The sequence below is a fragment of the Thermobia domestica genome, chromosome 7 (genome assembly GCF_964235325.1).
Source record: "Thermobia domestica chromosome 7, izTheDome1.hap1.1, whole genome shotgun sequence".
Lineage (NCBI taxonomy): Eukaryota > Metazoa > Arthropoda > Insecta > Zygentoma > Lepismatidae > Thermobia > Thermobia domestica.
Window position 1 is genome coordinate 125,559,733 of NC_137460.1, and position 18,114 is coordinate 125,577,846.

The 18,114-nt window shown below is 35.4% G+C and overlaps 1 protein-coding gene across 2 annotated transcripts in view; it reads left to right on the forward strand.

Annotated features, from left to right (window-relative positions):
• Positions 1-1,198: 1,198 nt before the first annotated feature.
• The window catches only part of LOC145690390 (uncharacterized), a 40,284-nt gene continuing 23,368 nt past the window's right edge, over positions 1,199-18,114 (forward strand). For both annotated transcript variants that reach the window (XM_081765229.1, XM_081765228.1), the window contains exon 1: positions 1,199-1,322. The gene's annotated coding sequence lies outside the window, so the exon portion shown is untranslated. The remainder of the gene's footprint in view (positions 1,323-18,114) is intronic.

Sequence of the window (18,114 nt, forward strand, 5' to 3'; positions counted from 1 at the left end):
CGGAACGTGGAAGAATTTAGACAGCATTTTAGCGAATTTTCGAGTTTGGGTCCTGGCAACACTGCAACACTGAACCTTGTTGCACTCAGTGATGCCAATTGAAGGGAAATTTCCCTTGGCGCAGGGAAATTTTGAGTAAATTTTGGAGAAAAGGTAAAAAGGGAAATTGCTTGTAATATCTCAATATTGCAGGGAAATTTGAACCTCTCTTCAATCATTTATAGATTGAAAGCTATATTTACGTATCTGATTAATCTCATTAAAATTCAGTATGAATTCAACATCCTATTTGTTACAAACATAATCCGTTGCACATATTTCACATAAATTCTCACAAGTTACCTTGCTTTGCATTCGTTAATATTTGTCAACATTACACATTGATCAACATATTCTTTCTTCTTTCTTCTTCACCATATAAAGGTGTTTTTTTTTCTTTTTTCTTATGCACCCTCTTATTGCTGTGCAACAAATGTTGATATTAGAAGATTTTTTTTTCCCAATGTGGGGTTTTTCTTGGAAGTAATATATTCTCTATGTTAAGTTTATTTTCCTTGTTTCTTTGATTGGTTTTAAATTCTTAAGAATTCCGCATCTCTAAACTTTGTATTGTGCTTACGAACACTCCTCGTGTACAGCCGAAGACAGTAACAGCGAGACACTCTTCGTATTCGTTTCAGTAAATATGGGAGTGCTTTTCTTAAGTAAGTACATACCAAATATATACTTAATATTTTCTTTTTACCTTAGGTTACATTAATATTAAAATCTATCATGATATCTAGGATAAAAATTAAATTTACATAATATTTATTTTATATTTTTTATGATTTATTTAGGTTGTCCGTCTGGCCGAGGTATTTATAGGGTTTTTCCTCAGTCACACCACTCAAATGCAGAGATTGCACCTTTAACATAGGTCCTGGCCTACACCTTTCCATATCCTTTCCCCTCCTCTATCGCGACGCCTTAGATACCTAAATAACAAATCAAGTTCAAATTCTGCGTAAGTTCAAAGGAAGGCTGTCAGGTATCTGCTTGTATGTGGTTATAAGATTGGGGTGAGGGAGTGGAAGGAAAAACGATTTTAAAAAATACGTTTACTAAATGCAGTACTTGAACGGTTTGGATGAAGGGAAATTTTGTCTGGAAAAGGGAAATTCTGAAGCTTGTGAAGGGAAATCGGCTCTGAAGGAATTGGCATCACTGGTTGCACTTTTAAATCATGGCGTGCAAGAAGGCGGTAGGGATTTCATGTTTTTTCGACGATATACTTAAGGTGCTGGTCATGTCTTACAGGACATATTTTGGAAAATTTACAGGTAAAACTCAACACTGCATGAAAAGACAAATGGTCCAGTTTTACTATATTGATCCATAGATTGTAAAAAATTTCGGGAGTCTTTACTTTACCCATTTTATGTCGAATTTTTCATCATCTTTGCGCGTGGAGACTGCTTACTGTTACACTACGTATAAAAATGATTTCATTTCATTTAGAAGTTGTAATGGAACATATCACACTCCAACATGACGTGTGAATACACCGTGATCTGTCTTATGTGTTCCATTACCACTTCTACATCAAATAAAATCATTTTTATACGTAGTGCAACAGTAAGAAGCATCCACGTGCACGTGACATGCGATGTGTGTTTCAAATTCCCCATACACTACGTACAAGGGCACATTATATTCTTCGCATACCATATAAAAAAAACTAGAAAAACATCTTTAAGTACAAGGGCAAATTTCAAGAATGCAATTAAAATAAGGGAGGGAGTTACAAGCGAAAACGCGCACACAATAAAACAAGGGCTATATTATTTTTTTGATCAACAAATATAAAGCACTGTAAAAGTTAATGCGTAGATTGACCTGCTCAGCAGCATAAAAGTGCTTACCGGGCAAGTGATGGTTTTTAATATAATATTCAACACGTTACATGTATGAAACCATAGCAAGTGCTATTGAAATTTTCATTATCCCCAACCCAAATGATGTCACTACCCCGTTCCCCGTATACCCACACTGACGCACCTGCTCCCTCTGGGCACACCTCCTCAGTCCGCTCGGGCCCCCAAGCTGCGCTCCTGATCTGACTCGGTTAGATGGCATTCGTCCTTTTAGTGGCCATCTAGCACAGGTTGGTTTGTGCTTTTGCACTAGTTTTTATGCCCCTAATGTAAGGTAACGTCATCTCATGTAACTTAATGTAATCGAAAAAATACAACCGAATGCAGTACGTTTTGCTGCTTTTTTTTTTACTTTTCAAACTTGTCCGGCGATATGGCACAAATGCTTTAACTACCATAGAAGACCTCAAAGTACCAATATACAAACACAGAAGAAAATCGTAGTTTTTAAAAATTCTTCAGTTACACCACGTGGTTATATAACGAGCACACATTCAATTTTCTGTCCCTAAAACATTTCTAACACAATTTACCTCAGAAAAGGACAGCATGTTCCTTAAAAAAAAAAAAAAAAAAAAAAAAAAAAAAGATCCTGTCTTCTTTTCTCACTTAATCATTATTTGCACAACAGCACACTCACATATGCTCCGCTCCTCAACGTGAAGCATGCCCTTAACTAGTATAAAGCAGCCATCTTCTGGTCGTCTTTTTCCTCATACTACTGCCGCCACCTACATCAAAATTGACCGCCAATCATGTCCATGGTCGGCTTTAGGCGCTCCCAATCGCAAGCAAAGCACGTATCTGTCGTATGCATGGAAATTCGTCTAATTCACACCCAAATTCAAAGGAGCGATCGAAATGTTGCCTTTCCTGAAGAAATATGTCAATCAACTGTCTTCAAAACCTCGGGCACAAAATTGCCACATTCTACAGAAGCTTTTAGCGGATGAGTTGCTTTAGGAATACATTAAAAAGTTGAAGAAGAAGAAAAAACAAGATTGATACAAGAGGCCGAAGACGAAGTTAAAGTAATTCAGAAGATGATCAAAGAAAAAAAAAACAACGGGGTAAAACACTATTACCCATTTTAAGAGAGGGATAGAATTAATCAGTACAACTGTTTACAATCAGTCTGACATATTTGAAGAATTGTTACGGATTTGTCAATATATGTAGGCTATATTATATGTAATTTTAAGAGTAGTAATTTGTGACTCCTGTTGGTTACTTACCGAACAAAGCAGATTGTGCACAGTGAATATTTTAAAAGAGATTTGGGAAAACATCGTTTTTATTGCTCCAGAAAACAGCCATTAAAAGTAGAGATAAGGTAAATGCTAATGAAGATAAATACTGTTATTAGTTTCTATGTTACGAAATTTTATGGTTCGATAAAGAAAACGTCACGAAATTTCGTTTTGGAATTTCAGTAGACACCTTGTACAGTATTTTGCACTATTTCCACTTATACTAATACCCACCTTCGCTGACCCGCTATCTCCCTACAGATGCAATTCTCGCGTACGCTCAGACAACCTACTGTGCTCCTGCCCGGACTCTGTTAGATAAGTTTCGTGCTTTTTAATGGCCACCTACCACAGTTAATTAGAATTTTTTGCAGAATACTTCTTATCGCGTACGTACACTGAAGTCTATCTAATGTAAATCTATACATAACCTAGCATAAACAAACGTTAACGAAATTGTATGGGTATTTAAAACAAAAAAACAAAAAAACAAAAAAAAAAAAAAAAAAAAACAGGGTTTTGGTCGAAATCTAGGCAGACGACCAGCTTCGAGATAAATGTCCTCCTTTCCATGCATGTTTTGGCACACCACTCGAAATAATTGTTGAAAAATTATAGTTTATCCACTAATTTCCTTCTTACTGTGCTCCAACAGACTTGTCCTGGAAGGCATAACATTACCTCATTTAGCACAAATAAAATTCAAAAGGACGCCTAGAAGTAATTGGCGAAAAATAACAATTCTTTTACGATATGTGAAGTAATACAGCGACCGGTGTATGCCATAAAAACTACTGTGCGAAAAACAAACCACCCTCTGCTAGACGGACACTGCAAAGCACGAATGTTCTCTAAACGAGTCGGGGCATCGCACAGCTAGTAACTGTTTGTTCACACGTCAGAATTAATAAGCAATACATGTGTATGTTTACTAGTCTAAATTTGTGGCAAATGTTTTACAACGGTTAAAATAAGTGAGTGCATGTAAATGCAGATTGTATTAAGTACTATTTTTCAATGTCGGAGCATTTCTGCTCATTGTAGAGTGGCTGTATTTTTTGTGTTTAAAACTGTTCCATTACTAGTTGAAAATCATTGCAAATGCTATAGAAACTCTATCACTGCGAAGACCCTCACTATTTGTACTTACCATCTTATTTACCGTCGTCGATACGCCTGCTCCTTCCAGATACAACTCCCACACCAGGTTCGTTCTGCACTTACTCGGTTAGATGGCATTTGTTCTTATTTTGTAGCCACCTGGCTTAGTTCGGCTTATGTTCGCTGCAATGACATAGTTTTCATGGATCTATCCAGACGCTGTATTTATACCCAAATCTTCAAAGAATGTAACTTTTTTACAATTGCTTCTACTGGCCCTATTGAACTACTATTATGCCAAGTTGAGGTATTGTCGTATTGTCCAGCCGAAATCTTACGGAGAGCAAAAGTAAGAGTTATTATTTTTCAACATATATCCCAAATGTTGTTCCTTAACTTCACCTGTTCGTTATAAGGTTGGCCTAACTTTCAGAACTATATCCCAGTAATATGGTATAAGTAACGCTTTTGTGCTTGCTTCCGTCAATTGCTCAAAGAACAGCTCTTCTGCCGTGATTGGTATCTCATGTTGTGTGTTGTTATTTATATTCATGAAATTCTCACAGGATTCCTACTGCCTTAGCAAATTTTGATTTTAGGGCTGAAGAGCGTGATGATTATGGCATGAGAATGAATGCTAAAAGAATAAACTAACTTGTGCTATGTCCCTACTAAAAAGTTCGAATTATATTTCACTGAATCGACAGAAACGGAGCAGAAAAGGGGGGCGGTTGTAGGCGACAGGTCCGTTAGCAACGGTTTAGAGTTTCATTCAGATGGAGCTCGTTGCGGTGGAATGTTATCTCATTGCGGAGGGACTATATCGTGGAAATATATTTTTAGGTGTTTAATTTTATGTAGCCAAAACCAGCTTCTGCCCATGATACTCGTATCGGTGATTTGCTTGAATGGCCGCGCTATTTTTCTAGGCGATTTTTAGCCTTTCGACTGTTAAGTCTGTTCATTACAAACTGGCGGTAATTAATGGAGTAAATGCAACGATTGTTACATGCACAAGTGAGAGTATTTGAAAAGAGTTCACATAACGAAAATTCAGGCCTTGCGTGTAGCACAGCTTTACTGTACCTATATGAACACTTCCTACACAGATTTTACGTAGCATTGTACTTATTATGATTTCCGTAAATATGATATACTAAAAGCGCGCTTACCATTTTCTATTTTTACCATATAATGCATGTGACACGAATTGATTGCTTATACACTCATGTTGTGAAATCAAGTAACGTATTCCTTATACTTTATAACTTTATAATCCATAAGATAGATCGGAATATCGTGCAGTTTTATTATACGGTTCCATAATATACGTAGTAGTAGTAGTAGTAAGAGTAGTACTGTGAGTAGTAGGAACGGGTTAGAAGCCCAGCACGGGTTGGTTGGGTTCTGTCCTCAAGATGAAATGGACAATTAAAGACTTGCACAAATGTTCCCGTACATTTTACAATCTATGGATCCGTATAGTAAAACTGCACCCAGAACATATCTGAGAAACTGCTTATTATTATTATTAAATGAGTGATTTGAGTGTAGGATCGCATCGTGTCTGTAGGTTTTGTAGGTATTCTTTGTTTCCACTCCTATTATCATCCCACCAGATTTTTCAAATTATTCCAGTTTCATTAATGATCTGCCTACCTTAGGCTAACTGATAAAAAGGTAGGATGACAAACTAATAATTTTGCTTTTATGAGGATTCCCTGCTGCTCAGATTTTGTACAGGTCGTCATGATTAAAATAAAATTTTCTCTCACCTGTTTGGCTATACATTTCCACTATTCAAACTATTCTACACCAGGGTTGGCTGGTTTAAGCCAAAAGACGAAAAATGTTCGTAACAGTGTAAGTGTTCATAAAATTTTGATGAACACACATTTGTGGGTTATCATGTTTCACTCCCGTATATTATTCGTATTCAGGCCAAAATTCCCTATTTGCTACTCAAAGAGATTATGCTACAAAGTAACATTTTTATGTTTCTGAATGTTTCCTTTGTGATTTTTTTTTTTTTTTTACAGTTTGTTATTGTTGTTATGCAATTGCAATCAAAAAAAAATTCTAAATAATGTTTCGTTTTAATTATGTTTACTATTGATAAAATACAGCGAAACCGTTTTGTTTTTTTTTTTTTTTTTTTTTTGTATGGGGTCATACAAACCCTACAAGAGGTATTTATTAAAACCAGAAATATATTTTGCATCTCTTTATGTGTAAGTGGGTCAGAGCCAAAGTGGACTTAAATAATTCGTATCTTTATTCACTTTTCTTACTGATATCCAAATTAAGTCGTCGTGTTTCTTTAACTTGGAGTAATAAAAGTCATAGTGAACAAAACTTGGACTAAATTAGTTCTTTTGTACTCTGCAGTATTTTAAAATTGTCCATATGTAATTCTACATAATGGTTTCACTTGTGCAACTGTTTATCTTTTTGTCCTTCTGAAATGATTCTTGACAATTATATTAACAAGTATGTAAAGATTAGTGCAACGTATTTTTATCAGGAGTACTTCGTGAGTGAGTCGGCAGACGTATCGCATTTGTGGCCAATTAGTCCCCATTTTGAGTTCATATGGAGGACAATTTCTCTCGGATGTAAGCCGAGAAGCGCCTTGGATTCCGCTTTAAGCTTATGTGACCCAGCATAAGCCGATTGTTGTATAATAACACCAAGGAGAAAAAAAACTTATTTCTGTTCATATATGATATAAATATATATACAGCAAATTACACCAAAAAAACCGGTTTTTTATTTTTTCAATAAAAACCGTGGTTTTTGCCAACCCTATTTACACTGTTATTTTCGTGGCACTTGTGCAAATAATTGCATACAGGATAAAGATAAGCGTGTGAACTTGATGCACTATAAAAACGATTCTTCATGAGGAAACACCAACAGTACAATAAAGTAAAGAACGCTAAGTTATCTTGGGACTTGTATATTGTATTTAAAGGTATTTTAATGTAGATTTTGCTATGATAAAGAGTTTGCATAGTATCTGTCATGGTTAGATACTAGAAATATTGTTTAATTAAAATACATTTTTTATACTGCGCGGAAATCCTCCGTTGACGGGAAATAACATCAAATATAGTTCTCTTTTATATACACTCACTCACTTTAACAGTCTGGTAACACCTGTAATGGCTTCAGGCTAGTAATAGTGCACTTGTAAATATAATATAGCTGTATTATCGTGTGCAGAAACACTCCGCCGATGTAAATTGATACCTAATATAGCCTTCTGTCATATATAGGCCTTCATTTTAACCTTAAAATGGACACTTTTGCAACAGTTTCCTCCCAACCTGCACCTCTATTCGAACGTAGCTTCATACAAATAAATATATATTTAAATCCAAGTGTCCAAATGACTCACATATTTCGTTGTATGAGAACCAGAGGAACGTAAGTCCATTTGCGAAAGTTTACAGGCGAAAGAACAAAAATATTACTTTCTCCGAAAGGTGTGTTTCTAATATGATGTTAATTGATATATTTACAACAGATAATCGACAAGGAGAACAGCTGGCGTCACGTTCCACTTACACCAAGTGAGGCTTTCAAAATTATATCCAAACATAAAGAACACGAAAACCACATTTTTGGATTTTTGTTCCTCTCGTTCTCATGTGACAATTTGTAGCTTCACTTTTCTATGAGGAATAGATGTATATGAGAGAAGCCACTCTAAAAGTAGCTATAAAAATTTCGTAGCGAAACTCTTCTCTTAATATATTAAAATATCATAGTCTTGAAACCGATTCGTGTTCGAGGTCTCTGTTCGGGCACACATTTATTTGTAACCACCCGGGTGTCAAGTCGCTGTTCGGGTTGACATGTATTTGTAAACAATTTGAGGTCCAGTCTCTGGTCGTGGTCCTGCCATTAAGTATTCTGCTGAGACCTGAACTTACCTGGATAGGACGATGAAAGACCTCTTCAAGAAAGGGTTACATATTGTTTCCAAATCGCTCGTCGGTCTCAATGATGATACGAGCATTATGCGCCGAGGGGTTCGGATGTCTCGTCCCAAAAACCTCACGGACGATCAGACGGTCATCCAGACCATACCGCACACAAACATCATTCACACAAACAATGAAAACACACTGGATTAAGTAACAATATACTTATTTACTAGAATACTATTATATAAAAAAATATCGAAGACAAATGAATACAACACTTAACACAGAATATGTATAATAACTTTCATCACTAAAATCGCACTTTGCCTTTTTAATACGCTGTAGCGCTTTATATATATGTGAGATTATAATTCAGATTTCACTGCAAATGCCTCTCTTACACCATTGATGCACTGGGGAAAAAGTTGCCGGGATAATCCCACGTAGAAATCCAGTCGCTGCGCCAAACGTTCCTGAAGGAAAGTCTTCAGTAAATTTAAAAAGAAAGTCTCCAAGGTAGAATGCTGATGTTGGAGGGCGCGTGTATAACTTTTTGGCGCACAAGGTTTATGAACCTGGGACTTCACTAGTTTGGGCTAGCAGTAAGAAAACGTCCTTCACCGGCTAATAGCTTCTGCCCCTTAACAAAATCATACCTGATTCCCGACGCAACGTGCGTGGTTACGGCTTCTAAACCTAGTCAAACTCTCTGAGCTCAAAAGTTCTACATACGAGCTACAATGGTTGACTGAAGAGTGTTGGCAGTTCATTCCAAAAACCACTCAATTTAAATCACCTGCATGCACATGCAAACAGAATACGGGAAAGCATTTATGTTAACTTTAGTCCACTGGCTACGATGCGCTAGACACTGCGATAACTCTGGCGTGTAAAAGTACAGATAAGAAGCTGCAAAAGCTATGAGGTTGGTGCCATTCGGTTACTTGAATGCCTGTTCTGGTCTAGTCTGCTCTAATCTACTGCAATATTTCCATAAGCGGTTAAAGAAAACACTTAATTCTGTTCCAAATAACTGCATAATATATACTGTGCATATAATAAGTCAGGGAGAAACACTGACAAGGTTCTTGGCTCACTGAAATTTTCTCACCAAAAGTAATGTTTTAAATATATATATATATAAGCAATGAGACTTCTTCGTCCAGTTGCGTGGGAAGAAAGCAATTCCCACCGAAGAAAGAACTTTTTTGCCTCGCAGAATAAAGTATAACTTAAAAATAATAATCACTGTTTTTATGAAATATACAGAGCGTCCACAAAAAATACTTCTATAACCTGGAAGCGGTTATAGTCTATTCGCAACTTTCCACATTTCTAAGCATACATGTTAACGGAAATTAAAATTGTATTAACAAGGCTTTTTGTATTAAATGTTTTAAATTTTAAGTGTAATTACTCTAGTACTTATAAACTAATGTTATAGATTTTGACATTGTGATTGTAGGTCCTTTGAAGCTTTAAAGTGGGACGGAAATTATTTCCATATCGTTGAATCTGAGAGATTTATGTTATTTTTTGAAGTGAAATCTGAATGTCCGACGATTTTCTTACGACAGATTTGAACTGGGTACTATCCATTGCCTTTGTATTTCCTTTTTCTTATTCTTTATTCTGTAGAAGTATTTTTTAAGTATATAAAGCAACAAAGAAAAGATCATGGCAAAAATTCTATATAGAAAGCAATGGAGTAAAGGCTACAGAATTAATTATTAATTATTTTCAAAACTGGTTGAGCGATTTGTTTATAATATTAAAACAAACAAAAAAAGGCAAAAACACATTGTGTAGCTTTAATTAACACGATAACTACTAGTGTGAAATTTGTCGAGTTTAATGTTATTTATCTAATCTTTTGTTTTAGAATGTTTGTATACTTATAGAATTTGCATAATTAAGTCCTAAGCTACAGGTAAACAATTTAATTACATTTTAACAAAAATGCTTTAGCAGTGGCTAGTAGCAAATGTAACATACAGAGAATCATGAAAAATATTAAAGCAGTCTCTTGTTCTGAGATATTTAAATTTTGTAGTTATGCTTCAATTTGGAAGAATAGGTTCTGATTAACAAACTTGTATTAGTATAAATCCTAGCAGCTAGAGTTGTTAAGGCGTGTAGTGCCAAAGGTGGTGAGTTTCGAAATTATTGCGTTTCTTGGTTTTGAAGTTGGATTAAAGGCGTCAGTTGTTAACAAGAATATAACCGGTCAAGAAAAAAAGTTTAAAGTTCCTGTAAGTGTTATATATTTATTGGATGCCTACAGGTTGCCGTGAAGATTATTGTAAAATATCTGGTGAGTTAAGTATTACTATATATATTATTTTAAAGAGATTAATGCTCATTATATATGAGGTTGAAATTGATACGTAAGGCGAGCTTATATTGTAAGTCAAATGGCAATAGGATTAATTTATTGTAGTCTGTCGTTGATGAGCCACATATATGGCTAATATTCATATGTGTATGTGATTCTGTTTATATATTGATTTCAGTCAATTCAGATGTTGTTAGAACTGTTCCTATCAAGTTCGGATATTTTTATAAAGGATATTTTTGGAACTTAGATTTTCCTTTATCCCAGATTGCCTTTATGTTGTTACAAAAGATTTGCATATTTAGTTAATTACCATTATTTATAGATGGTTCAACTATCCGTATTTCGCTTAACTGAATAAAATTTGGGGAATGTTATGCATTCCTGACCGGTAACAGTGGGGCTATTCTTATTACGGGCAACTTCATGTTAGACAAGATTCTTGTTTGCAACTCATTTCATTTAACGGGTAGCTTTTCGATTTAAGAAACTCGCCAGTAGTAATAACTTGTAAAATAGAGAATTGTAAATAGAGAGGATATAATAATAATAATAAAGAAATTAAGAGTCCGGTCTATGTGTGCAGATATCTGTAAAAGTATATACTTGTTTCTCTTCCTGTAAAATTTATTGTTAATAGCGTGGTATAATGGATTCTGGCCGACCACAATTAAATTTAAATCGTTATGAAAATGGTGATCATGGAATGGTAGTAAATAGGAATTGGGATATGTCTCTCACAGATAATTCTGGATTCTGTGATTCTACTAATCATGAAACCCATGGTAACCCGTTTGTTTGGTCAAGTACAGACACCTGTAGCGATACGATTCGGTCGACGACCTTGAGTGCTGTAGATAATTTGCTGTTTAGTAGTGGTGTTCTGGAAGGTCATGCTCTATGCGTTCGCTTCATGATGGTTTACCTGCTTGTTCTTCAAATCAAGTAGATAAGAGATTACATAATAGCAGACCTAGCAACGTTAGTAAAGGTGTAGATGGATTAACTGCTGATCAGCAGGACATACCATTTAATACGTGTTTTGATAAAATAACAGTAAATGCTGCATGTCGTAGTTTTTTTGAATATTTAAATAAAATTCCGAATTCTAATGGTTTAAATGATAGACAGTTATTTTCGTTTATGTTGGCTGTATACGAGGGTCACTACGAAAGTTTTGAGATGTGAAATAACTTACTTACTTAAAATCAATTTAACACTTACGTTTTCTCAATAGTATTCACCATTACACTATACACACTTTTGCATCCTCGAAAATTACTTTGGGAAGCAGTATTGCCAGTCTTTTTCTTCAAGTGTTGAAAGTTCATTTTCGTAAGTCACTACAGCTTTTTCAGGGCTGAAAATCTGTTCGCACGCACGCGATCTTTGATCGTGGGGAACAGAAAAAAATTACACGGGGCCAGGTCAGGGCTATACGGCGGATGAGTCATAAGTTTGACCTCCGTAGATTCTAAAAACTGAATTGTGATGTTGGACGTGTCTGCGGACGCGTTGTCATGATGAAGCAGGATCCCACGCAATCCAGTTCTTGGACGCCATTCCCAAAGCTTCTGGAACACTTTTGTTAGGCAAACAATGATGTACCACTGAGCAGTACCAGTCCTTTGTTCTTCAAGTGAGACAGTTGCACCATGACCAGATTTGGAAAAGAAAGTTGCGATCATCTTCCCCACACTTCGCGGTTGCTTTACTTTCGTAGGTGGATTTTCGTCTGGAAAGATCCAAACTGTAGACTGGCGTTTATTTTCGGGGTCAAATCGATAGATCCAAGTCTCATCACCAGTAACAATATCAAACTCATCGAGAATTGCCTCCATCAAATCTTGCAATCATTTCTTCACACCATTCCACACGCATGCGCTTCTGCTGTTCAGTCAAAGTGTGAGGCAACCTTCCTGAGCAGAAGATGATCATGATGAATTTTTGTTACTGCTGGCGATCCAATGGTCACTGTAGATTCAATGTCCTTGAAAGTTGTTTGAGGATTTTCTCGAATCATTTGTTCCACAGCGGCAATGTTTTCATGTGACACAGCTGTTGTCGGACGTCCAGCTCTCTCTTCATCTTTAAGCGATGTCCGGCCTCTTCTGAGTTCACCTAACCACCAAAAAATCGTAGCACAGGGAGGAGCAAGGTCCCCAAATGGCCTCTGCAAACGGTCAAGGCTTTGTGTCTCGTTAAAACCACTTTTGAAATCGTAAAGGATCATTGGCCGAAAATGTTCCCTTTCGAGTTCCCTTCTAGACAGCCGAATACTGCTCTCATCAACAAACAAGTGAAAACGATACGGCCACGCCGATAAGCGAGGCGAGTTGAAACTTGCTTCGATTCTTTGCTCTGGATATCACTACCGAACGCAATTCTTGGAATTCAAATACTGTGCCACAACAATGCGTATCTCAAAATTTTCGTAGTGACCCTCGTGCAGGGTTACTAAGTTAGGATTATTTTTTATAGAATCTGTATTAATAGCAGCTCTTGGTAAAACGTCAGGCGTACTTCGTAATGAATTATTGCATTTTTTTTCTTTAACGCATGATTGGATTAAAATCTGCTCTTCGTTGCTTGCGAAATTTATAACACATTTATGAAAAAGGGAAATAATAAGGTCGTTTGTAGAACGAATACAGCATCCAAATGAAAATACAGTATCATTTGTAAATGACATTATTGATAGTTACATTATTTGTATGGGTGTTAAAGATAATACTGTTATTGTAGATAATGTAATGAACGGACTTAGACCTTAAATTAGATATTAATTTTTTAAATACGAATATCCTCCAAGTTTAGGAGTGGTGTTAAGAGAAGTTCAAAAATATGACGTTTTTCAGCGAAATCAGTTGGTTTGTTTATGTTTCTCTGCTTTGTAATACTCAACCTTGGGAGAAGAAAAAAATAGACTTATTTTTGCGGAGGTGATCATCGCATTGCCCAGTACCAAGTACGAACAAAGACAGTGGCGATAAATAGAAGAATAAACAGTGACCGGTAACGCGAGATGCCTCTTGTGTCGAATAGTAGGGAACAAACTGGTAATAAAAATTATGTACCACAAGACGCAAGGAAAAAAGACAGAAATTCCGTTGTTGCTTTAAGTACGCAAGAGTAACCTGTACAACATAAACAAATAATTGCTACATTTGTGCGTGCATATTTTTTGGGAAAGCATTACTTTGGGGGAATTGTCACGTGTTCGTTTATTTCTGTGATGAATAAAGCATGTTTTGAATAGTGGAATAGTACGTTACGTCAGCCAATTGAACTAATTCAAGAAACTTCCCGTGGTAGTGTTGTTGAAGAGGGTTACCTTACATTCTTGTGTGATCATGCCTATTCGGTTTCATACCAAGGTTTATGAATTAACCTGCTTCCAAAAGTGGTTTTCGAGGATGCAAAAGTGTGTACAGTGTAATGGTGAATACTTTGAATAAATGTTAGTGTTAAATTGATTTTAAGTATGTAAGTTATTTCACATCTCAAACTTTCGTAGTGACCGTTGTATACAGCCAACATAAACGAAAATAACTGTCTATCATTTAAACCATTACAGTTCGGAATTTTATTTATATATTCAGAAAAACTACGGCATGCAGCATTTACTGTTATTTTATCAAAACACGTATTAAATGGTATGAACTGCTGATCAGCTGTTAATCCTTCTACACCTTTACTAACGTTGCTAGGTCTACAATTATGTAATCTCTTATCTACCTGATTTGAAGAACAACCAAGTGGACTATCATGAAACGAACGCATTAAGCCTTGACCTTCCAGAACACCACTAATAAACAGCACATCTACAGCACTCAAGGTAGTCGACCGAATCGTATCGTGTCTGCACTTGAACAAACAAACGGGTATATAAAACTTGGAGCTGCCATAGGAGATTCCCATGCTAGCGGTTCACATACCACTGGTGAAGAAAAGAGATTTTAAATTCACGTGTAAATGCAGTCGATAGAATAGTATGTTGCTTTAAAAAAGCACTAGTGTAACTACGTAGAGGAGCAACATAGATATTCTGACTTTTTCAAGCATCTTCTTCTATTAAAATTAACATTAATGTAGAAAGCCGAAACCTATAAATGACAAACTACCAGAGTTAAAGAATTACTCCAATCAGATACATGTACTTCTAAATTATTTCTAGTGCTTCTTATTTGACTAGAAACATTATATACTTGCCATCGAAACATTAAGAATACACACGGTCAAAAGTAATGAGTAGAAATATTCCATAATGCGAGAAAATTGTGCATTTTATAGTCCAGTGAAAACAGCGTTTGAGGTAGACATTTAAAAAGAAAAGATGAAACCTGATGGAATATGTTGTACGTACCGGTCTTATTACCCTGCAAAAAAAAAAAAAAAAAAAAAAAAGTCCCAAAAAGTCTAGTTGCGGGTTTTCCGCTATTTTGAATAAATATTCTGCCATGTTGGATTTCTCGCATGCACTTAGTTTATGCCACATGACTTCTAAACTAAATTAACGGAGATCATTTTATTATACTTTTAATGTTATAAGCAATGTAACAAGTTATTCTAATTCTTCTCCTACTAACTATTTTGGATAATTTTAGGATAAAGTGAAGAATTGTGTTCTGTATTAGGGGACATATTCTTTTCATTGCCTCATACAACTTAACAGAATACAAATATATGAAAAAAACGCTCGAATAAAAAATGCTGGATATTTAATAAGCTTTAAAACGATGTGTATATATATTGTCAGTATGTGCAATGTCAGAGATGCGTAATGAAGCTTTAAACGTCATCGGATTGCAGACAATTTGTGCAGAAACATACGAAGGAATCATTCAACATGTAGGAAAAAATATTTAGTGATTTCAAATGGTTTCTCAGTGCAATTTCCGGCAAGTATCAACAGGTTTGGAAGTTCGGCTAGTTTTAATAAATAGTTCGGAAACACTGGTGTCACAAGCGGGTGCAAAAGAACCATGAAAGTAAACTTTCGAAAAATATCTTTCGGTAAGTATATGTCCATTGAAATTAGTGTTTGAGATAAACGATTTAAGATGATATGTGTTGAAACATGTTTTACTGATGTTGTTATCCTGCAAATAATCCAGTTGCAGGTTTTCCAACTTTTCAGTGCATTTACAACAAAAATCGATCAAACGTTATGATTTTTTTTAAACAATGTTATACCTGTTAGAATACGTTTTATCTATTGATATTATACTAAAACAGTCCCAAAACTTTAGTTGCTGGTTTCTCGCCGTTTCTAATAAACAGTCCAGCATTTTGACATTTTCTCTAGCACAGCTTTCGCGTATAACTTCTGAATCAATTAACGTAAAATATCTTCTTTTTTTTTTTTTCTTTTACCATGCTTCTAATATTATAGGTTATATACTAAGTTATCACTTTTCTCCGAGTTACCAAAAGTTCAGTGTATTTTAAATCTTTATCTACTAATGGTTGGAAATATAACTTTAGAATAAAGTGAAAATGGTGATGTAAGCAAGGGATTAATTATTAAAATTCAAGGGAAATATACTTACCGGAATTATTTGAGAAGCATTTTCTATCCGATTTACAGGGAGTACCATCATATCCAGTTTCATGATTTCATCTAATTCACTAAGTGGTCGTCAGTACGTACTAAGTTTTATAATTGTGTTTAGATTTTTCTGCGCATCTTGTAATCTCATACTTTGAAGTATTGTAGTCATAAATAAAAAGACAATACATATGTCACCCTAGAAGACATTGCTATGATAAATAGACTTATCAGTGTACTTTTAGACTATATTTTTCAATGGCATTTTTGTGTTGAAGGTCCACAGTTTTCGTTAACTTCCTCCTCAAAGAATTTGTTCTGGCGATAGATTCATCATCACTTCCTCCATCTGCATTTTCAGTGAAAGTAGTTCTATTATGACATCCGTGTCCACTAAATGGATCTCCAATACCTCTCTGCGGCCAATATATAAAGGTTATAAACCCTTCAAAATCCTTGAAACTTATCGCTGAGTATCCATCTTACAAGCTACGTTTACACATATGATATATTTAGAAAATTAGCTCACGTTAGTGCAAGCTCCAAAGCGAGCGAGAATACAGCGTTTTTCCGAGGTTCAGTTTTACAGAGTACCGAAAGAGCACGTATGCATACTATTGGAAAGTCAATGAGATTTGAAATAGAATACACCATATATAATAAATCTCAGTAGATCTGGCACTTCTTCGCACTGGAAGAATTAAGTTTATGGAAATCTTTGAATGTAAAGAAATGGGTGAAATATACAGTACAACTGCAAGCAACGCATGGATTCACGAGCCAGCCAACATGTCCATTCTTGGAAAAGAGGAAGAACAAGAACAATAGAGAAGAATTCAAAGATGTTGGCATAAAAATAAGCAACTTGTGTGACATGAAAAACGGTTAGGTTACCTGCATCATAGGATTTACGATCCAATTATAATTCCTGCATAAATTTTGAACTAATCCCCTGGAGTCGAAGGTCGAAACAAATCGACTTTGTATGCAATCAGACTTAACGAATATCTATTTCTGTACAAACTTTTCTGGCTCTAATTAATCTCCATGTCAAAATCTGATGACTAACACATTAAAACACGTACACACAGATTCTTTTATATGTATATTAGTAACTATAGGTTAATATAGTTTCTTCATGTTTTCGGGTTAAGTAATATTAGCTTGTTTGTGTTGTTCCGGTTTGTGAATGTTGAAGCCAACTTCGATGCACCTTTTCAGATTTTATTAGATTTCCTTATTCTAAGCTCATGTAAAATTTCAATGATTTGGTTGGATTGGAATTTAGCCTTCCCTTTAGTACAAATGATGAAAGAGACGTTGACCTACAACTTAAAATGGGTTGCGAAGCACATCAGTTCCTGTGCGGAAATGAACTCCGACCATCCGAACTGTAATCAGTAATCTTCTTTCTTGAAAGTTCACCAAAGTTCATAATCATCTAAGTAAAATCAGAAGTTAGGCAAAAGATGTCGAATCATTAATATAATAATATATGGTACGCTTCTCATTCCACTAGCAGTTACATTTTAAGAAAAGAGGGGCGTGCGTTCCTAGCAATAAAATTCATTACTCGGTTGTTTTTTCCATTGTCAGGCAGAAAAATTATTTACTGGTTTTATTGGCTTACTTAATGCTGTTGTTTTTGTCGCCATTAGCTTCCAGCAACTCACATGTAATTCTCAGTTCTCACTCTCCCATCCAATACATAATACTGTACACAGGTAAAGAATGATGCGGTTAATAAACTTCATAGAGTGTGCATTCTTGCACTAAAGCACTGGAATTCCCACTGTTATAAATGAAAATTGAAAACAGAACATCTTTTAAATGGAGATAAGCAAAACGATACAAAATACTGGAAGTGTGGTATTTTCTGAAAACACCTTGATAAAATCATTTTAGTTTCTTAATTTCCCGTTTAAAATTATTGGGTTTCAGAGGAAACTCAAGGCTTTAACTTAGGAAACTGTTGCCTGTAACTTAATTACGTTACGATAGATTAACAGTTCGTACTTTATAACACCCA